Genomic DNA, 14,159 nt, shown 5'->3' on the forward strand with positions numbered 1-14,159 from the left:
CGGCCTGCCACTCTCGACGAGCCCCCGCCCCGGCGCGCAGCTCACGGGAACTCCCCCTAAGTTCCCCCCCGGTTCTATCATCTCTCTCTCTCCGGGCTCAGTCTCTCAACACTAGCTGTCACACACTAACACAGTCACGGGCACGGGCACTCACTAGCAACAAGCCCCACGCGTGTTAGCGAATCCTCCATCGCTTCTCCCCGCTAAAACGAGGGTCGGCTGTGCGATTTGCGGGTCTGCGGCGGTCGTGACACGAGGAAGGCGGCGGAAGGAGCGGTCGCCGGTGGAGGTATAGGTGGAGGTTTGGAAACGACGAGGAAGAAGGTAAGCGTGTGTTTTACCTTTCCGCAGCTCTCAAACTTTACGGCGGGCTTTTGACGTGTCTTACCCTGCGGTGGTTCCGACAGGGAGACAGTATTTGTGAAGTATTTTAACCCGGCTCATGTATCGTTTTGTACGGATATTGTTTACGAGTGCCCGCGCTAGCTCTTTGACATCAGGGGGGATTCTCCTGGTGTGTTCAAGTAAGTTTGGAGATTCGACGATCACTTCATTCAGGACTCGGAGAGGCCATGACATGTAAGTGATATGTTTCCCTTTTTGCTCAAGTGTTTGTGTCTAGTTGGACAAGATAAATAATAATCCAGCTTTGGACACAGCTCACCCCACTTTTTTAATTATCAAGATATTATGACAGGTTTGACTACACCTCATAGAAAATCCCTCTGACACCTAAATGCCACACAGTTGCATTACTGTACAGTTAAACTGCAGGTGTGTCCTCAAAATGTGTTGCCTTCACACTTCTGTTTCCTTCAATTATGTGTTATTTTTATGATGTGTGTTGTTGTATATGCAAGCATGTATGCATGTGTGTGTGTGTGTAAATGTATGTGCATGTGTGGTGATATCTTGTCAGATCCTGGGAGGTGGGGGTCAGTCACTGGGTCTCCTCTCTGGAATTCTCCTAGAATAGAATCCACACGGGCACACACACATGCACATGCATACACAATGACTGACATCTTCAGTTCTCGGAAATGCCTTTTAACGATGACCCCGACGTAACCTTGGCTGAAGTCCTCTTGACTTTATGCAGAAGGACAGTTTGAGTCATGGGTTTCTATTTCTGCTAATCCTTCAGTGCTTTTGTGCTCGTCTTTAGTTGAACTGGTCAAAGTTGCCTACTTTAAATGTAACCTAGATCTTTTCTTTAGCTTGAGAGCACTCCTGCAGATGAAAAAACATGAAACATGACAACGGATGTCTTTATCTGACAGTGGAGAGTGGCACGCGTGAGTCAGAGAATGCGTCAGAAGGAAAAACAAAACCTGAGTTCAGGGTCTCCTTCCTGGCAGTAGATCTGTCCCTAAAAGATGATGGGAGCCTCACAGTGTGTGTGTGTGTGTGTGTGTGTGTGTGTGTGTGTGTGTGTGTGTGTGTGTGTGTGTGTGTGAGTGTGTGTGTGTGCATGTGCTGTAACCTGAGACCGGCTGGACACATCTACTCTGGGAAGGCCACAAAGACCACGCAGCCTGTGCTGTGGGGGAATGTGGACGTTTGTTTGGGACACAAGCCAGAATTCCCGACTGGATAGAAGATTTTCTACACAAATTGCTTCACAAAATACTACAGGAAGCTAAAAGTATCAGTGAAGTGCTGCTGTGGTGCGTTTAAGGCTCATTAGTGGTGGGAAATCAGATGTAAACTAGCTTGAGGGCATACCACTAGTGCTATGTAAACTTTTCTGCAGTACAAACCACTCGGTGTGAAGGAGTATAAATGTGTGAGCGAGACTCCTCCTTTGCATCATTGGATTTGTTTTTGTATTTGTAATGCTTCCAAAAGTGCATTTAATCTGCAGTACAGGTATTATACTGTACTGAGCAGCCAGGACATAAGAGTTCCCTTTCAGTTTTTATGTTTATCATCTTCAAAGTAATCAATACAAGAGCCAATACAACAAATCAGTAATATATGTCACTGTCAAGTCATACAAGTGTAAAAATAAGTTAACCGCTGTAAAGGGGGAGATGACTGCCTGTGCTTGGGAGGTGAGTCATTTCAGATTGTAGTGTACATTCCATTCTTATTTGTAAATTATTAGTGTCACCTTATTTTTACTGAGCAGCCAGGACAAGTTTCTAATGCGTTCCTTTTCAGTTGCTATGGTTTTCATCATCATGGTTAATCAGCTCTTTGTAAGGAACAAACATACAGTCGTCCCTCGTTTATCACAGTTAATTGGTTCGAGACCCGACCACAGTAAGTAAATTTCCATGAAATAGGATTCATTATTAATAAACGGATAGAGCATAGAAAACCTGTTTATAACTTTCCAAATACGGGTTTTGCTATTATTAGAGCCCTGTAGACATGAAATAATACACCTATAGTCACCTTTACACTCCTATTCTTTGTTTACACCACATTGCGCAACACTAATGCACAGGCGGTGGGATATAAGAGACGGCTGCCGCTCATAACATATAAATCTACCGAGCTAACTAGTTAGCCTCCAATTTATTTGTTCTCAACTTAATAAGGTGTTTCAAACGGAGTGGGGAAGGAGGACAAAGAAGCCAAAAACATACCACTTCCACACGGAATGAGAGGAGAAGTTTTTTTTCACTATATCAAATCATGCCATAGTTGACTCCATGCAGTGTTACGGTAATGTAATCTAAGGTAATGTCTCATCAATGTAACATTGCTGACGCCTAGTGACCAGAATACTACTTATGACTTGTCTTTCAATATTTTTTTTTTTACTAATGATTGACCAACTCATCAACTGCTGAATAATAATAAACATAAAAAGTGCCCGCTTAAGCCGATGTCAACATACATGGTCGACCGCTTCTGTCGACATACTGTACAATGTGAGCGCCAAAGGGGTCATGTGTTGTAGTATTGTTAACTTCATCATTGTCGCTAAACAGCATGATACCACAACAGCAACATAACGAGTGTCTAGTCATACGGCATTAAACCATGCACACAGTGACAGTGCAAAATAAAAGAATGGCAGTTTAACCTGAATTCTACGAAAATGCACGGATTATTTTTCAGTTTTTTTTTTTACTTTATACTTCTACTTTACACTTCTACTATTTTTTTTTATCTTATACTTCTATACTACATATTATGTTTTATTTCCAGTGTTTACACCATTACTGTGAGACACCCTCCTTTGCTTTCATCAGCTGTTTGTGGAGGATGTTGTTTATAACTTTATTTTTTAAGTATGGGTGGCGCTGAGGCGACCTTTCCTCGTGGTTAGAGCGAGTCATCTGTGGGCTGACGGACGGACGGATGGGCGGGCGACAGATTTTTGCAAGCTGTGTTCTTTACAGATGTCCCCGTGTGATTGTTGCAGATGTTTGCTTGTTTGTCTCCATGATGCTGCATTTACATATTGTCGGGTATTATCCATTATCTCGTATAAGTTGCTTTTAAAGTAGGTGAAATGATAAAATCTCTATTAACTGTACACGTACCATAAGGTAACACATTTAACAGTCATACAAGTGTGAAAATAAGTTAACCCACTATAAATGCCTATGCTTGGGAGGTGGGTGTTTTCACATTGTGGTGTATTGAAATCACTTAACATTATTTCACATTGCTTTAAAAAAACGGTGAGATGATTTTCTTCTATTGTTATTGCAGTTTCTTCTATTTTTAGCAGCCAGGACATATAAGTTCCCTTTCCGTTTTTATGGTTATCATCGCACTTTGCCATCACTGCTACCTGTTTTTGGTGGCATCACCACTCACACACACACACACACACACACACACACATAAAACAAAATGCGTAGTGGATCCTTCAGACGCTCACAAAGCTGAAGTCCCGCGAGATTAGCTGAAGTCTCACGGGATTTGCTGAACTTGCAAAATATACAAAGTTCTCCCACGACGGGCAGTTCCAACTGTGAAGCTTTGTGTGATTTTGGAGGCGTACTGTTAGGTGTAATGAGTTGCATTATATATACTGCAAATAAAACCATAAAGTGTATTTACTACATAATACACACTCTTCTCAGTAGCCCAGGAGTTATGTAATGTTCTCAGTAACAGGCAAATAATGGAGGCGCAGTGCAGTTTGAACTAAAACAGACACACCCTCATGATTCAGTCGGGACCCCTCCCTGATGTGTTAAACACACTGATGCGACTTTTATCAATGTGCTGGGATGGTAAAAATATATAACTTTAATGGCCACACTTTTGTTGATTGTCTCACGTGGGACTAGCAGTGCATGTTTTTGCCTTCTCATGGACTCTTGCAGTGATTTATGGAGCGCTCACTCTGCACCATTAATAGGGTATCACACACATACACACACTCTTCATGCAGAGTGTTACTCATCAGTGTAGCACAGGACTGTTATTGTGTTTCGTATCTTCATGCCACTTTCAGAGACATAAGTCATTCACATTTCCCGGCTCTGTGTGCGTGTGCGTGTGTGCGTGTGTGTGCGTGTGTGTGTGGGTGGGTGGTCCTCTCATATTCCATGCCGCCTGCTAAAAATGAAGATGTGAAAGGGAAAGCGAGTGTGAAAGAGCGAAGCCAGTCCAAGTGTGTGTTTGTGTGTGTGTGTGTGTCTTTGTTTGTTGGTCTTTTAGCTGCCAAAGTTGTGTTCCTCATCTTGGTTGTCATGCTGAACATGGCTTGTGTGCAGAGGACGTAGCTTTTCCGGCATATACAATATATTGTGACTTTGTAGTGTACAGTCAAAGCAAATGTTCCCATAGGAGCGCTCATGTGGTACAGTATAGAGGATCTTTGACCAAGAGTTGGTGCAGTAGGCCCTTAAAAAACAACAGAGATTTGATGTTATGAACAGTAAAGAGGATCTTTCAGTTTTTGCAGTCGGTCTGTAAAAATATCAGCACGCCCATGTAGCGGTGTCATGAGGCACTCAACTCATGAGAGGAGACGATGCACGAAAGTAGGTCCACAGGAATGAGATGAGACAAGATTTTAACATTAATTTTAAGAAACGTACAATGAAAAAATAGGACTGGACAGACTTTTTTATTTTTTTATTTAACCGAGTCACAAAACAATGCACATTTTGAAATATTTATTGTCCCACAAATTGATGCCCAAAGATATTATTGGCATTTTTTTAGACCAAATAAACCACTGTTATGATAATATGGGGTATCATACTAATACTGTGTGTTTATAGAGGTTCTTTGACAAGTGCTTTTGCAGCATGTCCTTAAAAACAAGAGCTTAGATTTTATATACAATATAGAGGATCTTTGACTCGAGCTTTTGCAGTTGGTCCGTAAAAGTACCAGCACGCCTATATTATACAGTATAGAGGATCTTTGACTGTAGTATGTGCAGTAGGTCCTTAAAAACAACAGAGCTCTGATGTTATGTACAGTATATAGGATCTTTTGACTAGAGCTTTTGCAGTTGGTTGCAGGGTTTCCCCTAGGATTTTTTGAAGCTGTGGTGGTGGGCTGCTGGCTGAGTCGCTGTAATAGCACTTAAAAAAAGAATGAATTAAATATTATATAATATTATAAATATATCTAGATGACTTTTTCTCTTCAATTTCGCATTGGATTTATAAATGTTGGACTACCTCGAGTCCTACTACTACTTTGAATGTTAAGTCCAACTTTAAGCCTTTCAAAATCACGGATGGGAGTTTCAGGACAAGATAAAAGGTATGACAGATAAATTCACTTTAATATCTATCTGCAGATGAAATTTCATTAAAATCTGACGCGAAATATGTTCACTGCAAATTGCTGTGTACATGCAATTTGCAGTGTGACGTAGAAACCAATACAGCGTGCTGCTGCACAGTGGCGGAGCTATCAACTTATCAGGTATCAACTTATTGCCACCCCTATGTGAGTAATGGTCTCACCTTGGCAACCCCAATGACAAATGTCTGGCTCCGCCACTGCTGCTGCACTAAGAGTGCTAGGCCTACATGAAAATTATGACACTTGATTTTCTTCCCTGGACTTTTTGATGATCAAAAAATGTAAATGGCTACTCTGTTGACTTTCAAAACAAATGTCACAGCCTAGGCGTAATCGCAAGTACTTCTCAGATGTTTTACAATGCTGTTTACAGCCACGTTGGCAAGCTAATTGATGATGCAGTGTGCATTAGCTTCACAACAGATATGTGTTCATTCCACCCCAGAAGACACAATCATGGAAAAAATCATTAGACCGCCTTTGTTTCTTCAGTTTCTTTTTCATTTCTTGTTGTAGATGTAGACATTTTATGGCTCAGTTAGTTCATCTGTAATCGGAATAATAAACATGAAAGTTGCATTATCCGCGTGTGGCTGCGGACATCTGTTCTCCACTTTTTTTGCCATGGAGACACAAGAGCAAATCAGGATGGGGGCTTAATGTCAGCTGATAGATGCCATATGACATCTACAGAATGACAGTTATGACGTTGGTGACACGACCCACACTACATTCCCGATCGCCATAATGGGCACCCCTGATATAGCATATACAGCATGTCCATGCATACAATCTATTACTTCACATTGTTTTAAAAACTCTTTTTTTTTTTTTTTACTTTGCCATGGCGGGCCGAATTACATGTAGCGGAAACCCTGGGTTGTTAAAAACAACAAAGCGCTCACGTTTTGCAGTATAGAGGATCTTTGACTATTGTTTGTGCAGTAGGTCCTTAAAAACAACAGAGCGCTGATGATATGTACAGTACAGCAGTAGGTCCTTAAAAGAGTGTTCACATAAAAAAAAAAAACCCAACAACTAGAGGTTTTGTAGTCTGTACTTAAAAACATCGGTGTGCTCTTGTTAGACAGTATAAAGGATCTTTGACTTATGTTTTTACAGTAGGTGCTTTAAAAGATGACAGAGTATTTGGGAGTAGGTCTTTAAAAACAATGTAAGGCTCCTGACATCCAGCCTGGGAAAAGAGGATGAAGGAAAGAATGAATGAAGGCTAGGAGGGAGGGAAATACGTAAATAAGTGAGACAGGGGTGCCGAAAGCAAGACATGTTGATTCACAGATTCCCCCCGTCTCTCTATGCTCTGCTTCCTCATTGACTAGCTCCATTGTGAACGTGGCGAAGTTTTCTGATTGGCCAGTCGGTTGCCTCTGAATGTCACCCCTGCTCGTCCCTGCACACTGGAATGTGTGTGTGTGTGTGTGTGTGTGTGATGGGCTACTAGCTAGTATTGAGTGTTTGATTGTATTCTGTTGTCCACACTGGCTCTCTTTGTCCAGACGACACACACACACACACACACACACACACACACACACACACACACACACACACAGTATCTGAAGCAAGAATTCCTCCCACCACTAGCAAGGCACTTGCCAAGAAGGAGAGAAAGCAGTAAATAGCAGTACCATTCACGGTCATGTTGGTGTGGTTTCTCCTGGCCTCACGTTGAGACATGGCTGGCTAAAAATATTTTATTGCCTTTTTTTATGCTCTCACTCTGTTCATCATGTCTGATGCACTTTCATTTGCCAGATGCACTTTCATTTGCCAGATTATCTTGTAGCCTAAGGCTCTATTATCGTCTAATAAAAATCATAAATATCCAACCCATACTGTACAAATTGGTCAACAATTCCCGTTGTTGTCGGTAGTGCACATATCTGTCAAAACAAATCAAGAAGAAGAAGACAGTAACGTTCCGGCTGCCTGTGAACCTGGATTGCTAATGCTAATAACAATGGCAACAACAAAACAAAGTGCCATCCTTAGTATTTGTGCTTTACTTTGTGCCAAACCCAATCAAAGAGACACACAAAAATGTAATTGTCTGATATCAGAGGAAAGATTAATTTACCAGCTATGGTACCTACTCAGGCTACTGCTAGATAGCTAGACCTTCCCCAAATGATTCATTGGTTTACCTAGCTAACACTATTTACTAGCCCCTCTTGAGTGGACTGGTTCCAGAGCCCTTGTGAGTCCGACTATATCTAGCTAGTAACTTCTGCACCTCGCGCACCAGCCCAGGCTCCTTCCCCATCAGAGAGGTGACATTCCATGTGCCAAGAGCTAGCTTTTTCAGCCGAGGCTCGGACCGCCACGGTCCCCGCTTTCGGCTGCCACCCATCTTTACAGGGACAGTGCATTTTAACTCATTCAATTCAAGCCATTTTTCAAAATTGAACCCCTTCAGTACCAGCAAGATTTTTCAAATTGTGTTCTATGGCTATATAAACATGTAACCTACCAAAAGAAAGATTAGACTCTCGTCTTTCATCAGAAAAACAAGTTTGTTTCTACCTTTCTTTGTTCTTTAGTGAGGTTTAGTGAGCAGTAGAACAGCTATATTTCATCTGAAGTCCAAAAAACAGTGAAGTGTTGTTGGCTGTCTCCACCGCCATCTATAGCTAGCATGAATTACCTAAATTACAGTTTTGGCATCAAAGGGAGATTATGAAGTGGTGTTTTTGTTAATAGTACATATAATTGCTTTGCAATGGCAGTAAAAGTCACATGGCGTCAACTGAATACAAACGCATGGCGTCAAATGAATACAATCGAGTGTCCAGTGCAATCAGAGCAGCTAATCTAATCCTCGTAATTCGATTTGGTTGTCGCTTTGTCGCTGGCGGTCAGTCTGTGGGTTTTGTTGTTGTTTTTTTGTCTCATGTTTCATATGTTAGCAGGAAGTACAGAAGAAACGAGTAAATAACCATATGAAAGAAACGTTTTTAGGGCATTTAAGGACTCTGGCAGCAGGCCCTTCAAAACAGCAAAGTGCTCCTGTCAAACAGAGGATCTTTGACTAGGGTTTTTGCAGTTGATCCTTAAAACAGCGAATCACTCTTGACATACAGAGAATCTTTGACTGGTGTTGTTGTAGTACGTCCTCAAAAACAGCAGAGCCCTACTGTATTATAGAGGATCTTTGTCAAGCGTTTTTGTAGCATTTTCTTACAAATAGCAGAGCGCTCCTGACACTTGGAGGGTCTTTGACTGGTGTTTTTGTAGTACATCCTCCAAAACAGAAGAATGCTCCTGACATAGAGCGTTTTGGTGTTTTTGTAGTACATCCTGAAAAACGGCAGAATGCTCCTGACATACAGAGGGTCTTTGACTGGTGTTTTTACAGTTGGCTCATTAAAAACAGCCGAACTGCTCCTGTCAAATAGAGGATCTTTGACTGGTGTTTTTCACAGTAGGTCTTCAAAAACAGCAGAGCGCTCCTGTCATCTAGAGGACCTTTGACGAGAGTTTTTGCAGTAGTTCCTCCTGTCATATAGATAATCTTTCACTGGTGTTTTTGCAGTAGTTCCTTAAAAACAACAGAGTGCTTCTGACATAGTGTATAGAGGATCTTTGATTGGTGTTTTTTGCGGTTGGCTCGTTCAAAACAACAGACACAGAGAGGATGTTTGACTAGCGTTTTTTGCAGTACTTCCTTAAAAACAACAGAGTGTTTTTTTTTTTTTCAGTTGGTCATTAGTAGTACATCCTCAAAAACAGCAGAGCCCTACTGTATTATAGGGGATCTTTGGCAAGCGTTTTTGCAGCATTTCCTTACAAATAGCAGAGCGCTCCTGACACTTGGAGGGTCTTTGACTGGTGTTTTTGTAGTGCATCCTCAAAAACAGCACAGTCTTCCTGACATATAGAGGATCTTTGACTGGTGTTCTTGCAGTTGGCTCATCAAAAAGAGCAGAGTTGCTCCTGTGATATAGAGGATCTTTGACACGTTATTTTTGTTTTTTTTGCAGATGGTCTTCACAAACAGCAGTCTGCTCCTGTCATATAGAGGATCTTAGATTGTTTTTTTTGCATGTTTGGTGTGTTAGGACAAGGAGGTGTAAAAGTAATTGAGGAGAATGGGTGATATATTTATATCTCTGTACTATAAATACTTGACTATATGGCCGGGGGGGGGAAAGAAGCACCGCTTTTAGGTGGTTTGAAGACCAAGTGACCTTTGCCCTGTGAGACTGAGGGATGCCACATCCTGAGATGCATAACAGACGCTCAGTGACTAAACGAGGCCGACGGCTCTTGTGCTTTTATTGCCCGCTGCGGGTAGACCATTCGTCTCACTCGCCACCACAGAGGCAAGAAAGATGGTGCAAAAAGCGGGGGGGATGGATGGAAATGAGGAGCAATGATAAAACGGGGCAGGGAGAAAATGACAGTAAATTTATGAAGTCGGAGAACAGAGACGAATCCTTTGGAATTGGCTTTCACCGCAGAAGTCCGCCGTGCAGCATGGGAACTATTTGAGGCTTTGGTGCTCTTTATTATGCCAGTCAGCATCTGAGGGCAGAGCGAGCAGACAAGGTCTTTAAGTACATTAACATGTGAGGTGGGAGGAGATGAGGAGCAGCAGGAGGGTTTCTCCCAGCAGCACACCCTTGCTAGTTGTTTTCCTCCCAAACTAAAACCATTTAAAAGTCTTTTATTGGGAGAGATAAAGATTGCTTTGACATGTCGAAGGCTTAATTGCTTTGATTGTTGGCTGGAGTAGGAAGTAGGCTGGTGGTAAGATAGGAGTGACAGCCTTTATCTCGGTCAGTAAACACCCACACGTCTTGAACGCCACACTCCTATTTAGAGGATGCGAATGCAGTCACTCATACACGATAACGCACTAGGGCGCACAAATACTATAATTATCCACGCTTGTTGATTTGCAAAGTAGAGCTACACTATGTGTGTCTCTTTACTACGCTCTACCAGCATTGGAATGCAAAATACCACCACGTGATGTTACAAAAAACACCACGCCAAATGTAATGGAGTTACTTCTTTACAAATTTCATCCGAGCGGAGATTGAGGGCAGCCAAAAAAAGGAGTGCTGCAGAAAAAGGGAGAGTCTGGAGTATAATACCGCAGCATACATAGCTAAGGCCCAGCAGTAGGAGAGCAATAGGTATTTTCTAACTGTGTACTTCACACATACATTGTATATTGGCATCTGTCTGACTCGTTTTATTCAAATGGAGATTGAGGACAGCAAGGGAACGCAGCTCTGCAGCAAAGTGGAGACTGTGGAGTACAGTACTGTGTAGTGGAGACGGGACGTTTCTTCTTACTTGCAGCTCTACAGCAAAGTGGATACCATGTCGTGTAATACTGCAAAGTCCAGAGCTGTGGCACAGCTTTAGGATTAGCTAAAAGTCACACCGATGACCCGTGAGTGATGAGCAGTGGGTTACATCACATACTTTAATTTAAAATTAATTTAATTTAAACGAAACCTCCTAGTACTTGCTGTGGTGCAAAGGAAAGCATTAATGGCAATTAGAGTGTGTCTGACAGGTTTTATTCAAATTGAGAAAGAAAATGGACCACTGCGGCAAAATGGAGACTGTGGAGTATTACACTGCAGCGTCCAGAGCTATGGCACAGCTTTAGTTTAAGCTAAAGGTAACACCGATGACCAATGAGTGACCAGCAGTGGTTTAAATCACGCATATATTAATCAGAAACACTGGCAGACTAAGTACTATACCCTACAAGTAGTATTTCGTAGTACCAAAGTAATAGTAGCTTCCAAGCGAGTAAGTGTAATTAAGTGGAGAAGGGACATGACTTCACATTTAATTATTGTTTGGCTAGTTTTATCCAAATGGAGATTGAGGGCAGCGAGAAAATGGAGCATTTGCAGCAAATTGGAGACTATAGAGTAAAAGAAAAACAGCAGCAAAAACGCACTTACTGTGTAAGTTAATGTTAGCATGTGTATTTATTCTGTCATTTATTCCAGTCATGTATACACAAACAATGCAAAATACTTGAGAAATGCGCCGTCCCCAAAAAGGGACAATTGGAAGTAGACCACGGTTCAAGATGCTGACTTTCTACATCAAAACCAGAGTGGATTGATTTGGATCAACGTCGTACCAGAGACATCTTTCTTAGAAGGTCTGGGTTGGATTTCAACACTTCCTCGCAACTGTCGGTGCTACGTCTTTGGGGTTGCCATGGTTACAGACACTGCTGGATCTTCCCCTTGTTAGACGTACATGCACAAACGTCAGTGGAACACATCAGAGGAACTTCAACTGGTAATCTGAGTCATGCAGATACCGGCGAAATCCTGACACCGGGCTCGTTTCCCCCCCCTTCTTTGAAGCTTGAGATAAAGACGAGTACATCATGCAAACATTTCCACAGAAAAGAGTCGTGACTTGAGTGATTCAGACTTAAAGATTTTAGTACGGCTGTATTCACAATTCTACACAAGGACGTTTCTACAATGATGAATGAATCTTAATGACAGAATTCTCGCATATAGTTTGGTGCTGATCCAAATGAAGACTATGCAGCCTTGGCAGCTCTCGACTGAGTAACATTCCAGTTAAGCAATAAATGTTACAGATTAGCGGTGTATGGGTACTCCATTAATCAAGGTTTGTGCTCATGACACCAAAAAAACAATAACAAAATGAAAGCACTCAATAAAACGTTTGCCATACTGCTGTCATAGATAGACATGTCATAGACAACGATGAAATAGGAGTGAAACGGAGTTGTGATTTTGACAGGCCCCCCAGGTGAGTTTTTGAAACTGCCGCCGTCTTGGCTGTGACATCACGACGAGAACACATTCTGGAAACCGGATTCAAACAAACATGGCCATGAAGTCACAGCAAAGCCAAGAAAGTGACAGACTCACAACAATAATACAATAACAACATTCACTCATATTGTGTTATGACGACTATATGGCACACACAAAACACGGATAGCAGCGATCGCTGATTATCTAACCATGGCATGAAACCCCATACTATTATTCTGAGACTCGTAGAATAGATCTAGTAAAAACATATGGATTTACTTACTGAATCTGACGGATCGACTGCAAGGTGGGCTCGAAAGATGAGTGACAACGATCCATGATTAGCTGGTCTGCAAAGGGTTGAGTCGAGGCAACTGGACTCTTCTTGTTCGTTGAAGACTTTTCACCTTTACTCCTAAAGGATTGTTCAGTCTTTATATGTCCCTATGGAAACAATGACCACTAACGAATTGTTTTGCCACCAGCCAGGTGAATGCCCTATCGCTATGCAAGTGGGTTGTCCACGGGCCACACCACCCACCACAACAACCACCCGTGGTGACCACCCCCCAGGGAACACACACACAGACATCAAGTAAACGCAATGTATATGTGCACTCACAGGAAGTGTAGTTTCCTCCGCAGCAAAAGAAATACTGTTGTTTTATAGTTGAAAAGCCAGCATTTCCAGTAATGCTGCAAACGTCTGACAGACAGTATGAATTGCATGTGAGAAAATACATGCTGCAGATGGCAATTCCACAGCTTTACAGAGTGAAAGCTGACATATTAAAGGGAATATTGCATTATTATGATATATTATCATACATTATTAACATTAGTGGTTTATTTGTTGTCAAAAAGTGTTGACAATAATATTGTTTAGTGTCAATTTGTGGGACAACAAACATTTCAAAATGCACCTGCACTGTTTTGTGACATGGTTAAATAAAACATGTGTTTGTCCAGTCATATTTTTTCATTGTACTTTTCTTTAAATCAATGTAAAAATCTAGTTTCGTCTCATTCTCATGGACCCAATTTTCGTCTCGTAAGACACCCCTAGTAATTATTCTTTTAGCACCGAAATGATGCGCCGATATTTACTTAGTTTTTTTTAGTGGTTACTACCATCAACATAAAAAACAGTGCCATGATGGCGGCATTTCCATTTCGCCTTTTCTACTTGCCTTTGTCCTTTTTACGTATTTCGCCAGGAAGGCCGGGTGCTCCCAAACAGGAGATTTGTAACGACGGAAGAGGGTTTTCAAGCTCTGGTTTCTCCTTGGCACTATCACTAGCCATGACTCCTGCGAGCCAAAGGCCGGGCTGTACTCTTTTTGTTTATTGAGTAGACGCATGTTGAGTAGCATCTGATTACCAATCCATGTGACAGCCATGTGACAAATCCGAAGTGACAGCATCATATTTCTGCATTTCCTTTGAGGATAAACAACATTACTCTTGCTTTGAATAGACCCAGGCTTTAAGCACAGTGCACAAAGAGTTGTTTCGCAAAACTGGAAAACTACCATGCAAAAAGTACTTACATCCGTAAGAGACAGCATCGCCAATAACAATAACAGCTTGTAACTTTCCGGAAGCATGTTTGTTCTCTGAAGC

At 41.8% G+C, this 14,159-nt stretch overlaps 1 protein-coding gene across 2 annotated transcripts in view; it reads left to right on the forward strand.

Moving 5' to 3' along the window:
- The first annotated feature begins 1 nt into the window (after window position 1).
- The window catches only part of ppp2r3a (protein phosphatase 2, regulatory subunit B'', alpha), a 73,452-nt gene continuing 59,294 nt past the window's right edge, over window positions 2-14,159 (forward strand). The window contains exon 1 of one of the 2 annotated variants that reach the window (XM_054796419.1): window positions 2-579. The gene's annotated coding sequence lies outside the window, so the exon portion shown is untranslated. The remainder of the gene's footprint in view (window positions 580-14,159) is intronic. The other variant, XM_054796418.1, reaches the window with a different exon arrangement.

This window comes from Dunckerocampus dactyliophorus, chromosome 13 (assembly GCF_027744805.1).
Source record: "Dunckerocampus dactyliophorus isolate RoL2022-P2 chromosome 13, RoL_Ddac_1.1, whole genome shotgun sequence".
NCBI classification, from domain to species: Eukaryota; Metazoa; Chordata; class Actinopteri; order Syngnathiformes; family Syngnathidae; genus Dunckerocampus; species Dunckerocampus dactyliophorus.